The sequence below is a fragment of the Bison bison genome, unplaced genomic scaffold, assembly GCF_000754665.1.
Source record: "Bison bison bison isolate TAMUID 2011002044 unplaced genomic scaffold, Bison_UMD1.0 scf7180017864080, whole genome shotgun sequence".
In the NCBI taxonomy this organism is placed as follows: domain Eukaryota; kingdom Metazoa; phylum Chordata; class Mammalia; order Artiodactyla; family Bovidae; genus Bison; species Bison bison.
The window spans coordinates 2,578,784-2,581,221 of NW_011494652.1; the positions used below are offsets into that span (position 1 = coordinate 2,578,784).

Here is a 2,438-nt window from a genome sequence, read left to right on the forward strand (position 1 = left end):
GGACCATTTCCTCTGTTGGATTGCATTTGCAGGGGAAACAGAGACATTTCCCCGCCTGTCTGAAGTCAGGCAAAGCACCGTCAAGAAATTCAGGGAAATCCTCCTTTAAGCAGCTTTTTCCATCACAGATTTTTCACGGTTTGGCTAAAGGAAATGCAGAAGTAGGAAGATACCCATTTGCTTTCTGTGACCTGGGGGAGTCTATATCTGGGAAGAGGGGCCCTCGGGTGCCCAGCCTCCTCTAGTCTGTAAACACCAAGTGTGGTTTATAAACACATGCCCTTAGCCCAGGGTCTGGTCTGACTTTTTCTTGAGGTGGATGGTGGCTTTCCAGACCCCTCCAGCCCTCCCCCTTGGTGCGGAGTGAGCAAAACTGACTTTCTGTTCCTGAAATGGGCTGGGACCACCCACAGTCCCTCCCATCTCTGATGGTGAGGGGAGGCCCAACTGGCGTGCAGTGCTTATGCGGGTCTTACTGACCAGGGGCGGCCTTTGTTCACACAGGGAGGCAGGTAGAGCTGGAATCAGGAGAGGAAGCATCTGGCTGCTGCCATCTCTTCCATGGGAGACCCAGGCCAGGACCCTGGGGGGCAGAATTATGCGTGCCCAGTGGGCTAGAGTCTCCCTATGGCTTCTGTCTCTGAGAGTTGGCAGCGCTGGCTTCGGGGACGGAAGAGGAGAGGTTCCTGGTCCCACGCGGGTAGCCCGGTGGTCTAGCTGGGTGGGGTGGGACTTGGCAGAGCGCCTGGCATGGGAGGCCTCATTATGTTGCAGATAAGCTGGAAGGTGAGGCAGCCCAGGGGCCACTCCTGCCACCCCTTGTCCCCGTCCTGGGTGCCCCAATTTGCCCGTGAGTGCTGCTCCGACTGCCCTGCCTCTTGACTATCTGAGTCCCTGGTCTTTGCCATCACCTTGCTTCTCGCCTTCCAGGCTAGCTCATCCACTCTGGGTCAGCGGCCCTTGCTTCTGACAGCCCCCAATCCCAGTCCTGACCTCCCTTCAGAGTTATAGGTCCCCCCAAATGTCCTGATGGCTCAGAGACCACCTGGCAGAGGGCAGCACACCTCCAGCTGAATCCAGAAGCTCCCCCGACTCCCCTTCCGTGGTTGTTACCCCCCCAGCCACTCACTTAAACCCAAGGTCAGCCGGGAGTCCTGGTGGACACCTGCTTCTTTCTCAGCCGCACACTCAGTCTGCCTCCAAGTCCTCGAACACACTTCCTGAATCCCTGTCTTCAGCTTTGGCCTCCCTCCACCCCGCCCCATGCCCTTATATCTCAGGCCCTCGTCCTCTCCCAGCTGGACCGTCACAGCAGTCTCAGGACCCAGCTACTGGCCTCCAGGTCTCCTTCCTCCAGTCCACAGCCCCCTTCCCTCCCTCCTGTCTCCTTCCATCCATCTATCCGTCTGTCCATCCATCCATTCACACATCCACCCATCAACACCCATCCATCCACCTTTCTTTCCTTCCATCCACCTGGCATTCATTCCTCAGTGTCCTGGGCACTTACCATATGTCACACTCTGTGCTAGGTACTGATCAGTCATCTCCCTAAACTGCAAATCCACTCACCTAATGGCCTCCAGGAATGCCCCATCGCCCCCAGATTATCACCCAGATTCCTTAGCTCAGCTCACAGTGGAGCAACCCAGACCACCTTCTGCCTCCTCCTCCCACCGTCAGTTCACAGCTCCCATCCCCACTCAGGCTCCGGACCCCTTGGCTTCTCTAGAACAAGCCCTGCTGTTCCCAGCCCCGACCCCATGCTTTCCCTGTACTCTACTGCCCGGAGTGCCCCTGCCCCCTCCTGCCCCCTCCTGCCCCACGGGAACATGCCCTCCCCTTCAATTGTCACCCCACTGGGAGGGTGCCTGCCTTCCCTGTGCACCTCTGCCTGGTCCCCGCCTCTGCCCTGCCCTGGCTGATTTTCCTGGAGCAGCTCCAGGAGCTGGCAAAGCTGAGAAGGAGGAGCAGCCTCCCTGAGGACGAGGGTGATGGCAAGGAGTACAGTCTGAGCAGGTGGACCCTGGGGTTGGGGTGGCTCTGGGGAGGGCCCCTGGGGAGCAGAGTCTGGGATGGGACCGCGGGGGTGGGACAGGCACTGGGACCTGCCGTCCTGGTGCGTCTGTGATGCCTTTTTCTAGCTCGTCTTGGCCCTTTACCCATAGCCTCCCCCCATCCAGGAGCCCCCTCAAGGTGCAAACAATGTTCCGCCCCCAAGAAGCCCTCCTATAGGGCCTGAGCCCCTGTCACAGCTCTGTGTCCCTTCAATGGCCCCCGCCCCCAAGTGTCCCAGCAAAGAGCAAACCCACCAGGCTTCCTGCAGGACAGGCCTCAGCCCGGGAGGAGGTACCTTCTCCAGGACAGAGGGGCCTGGGAGGAGAGCTGGTTCAGCTGCCGAGGTTTTCACAGACACTCAATGTGGGCCGGGGTGGGGC

General features: G+C 59.3%; 1 protein-coding gene across 1 annotated transcript in view; it reads left to right on the forward strand.

Annotated features, from left to right (window-relative positions):
- FGF3 (fibroblast growth factor 3) overlaps positions 1-2,438 on the forward strand; it is a 6,381-nt gene that overhangs the window by 2,510 nt on the left and 1,433 nt on the right.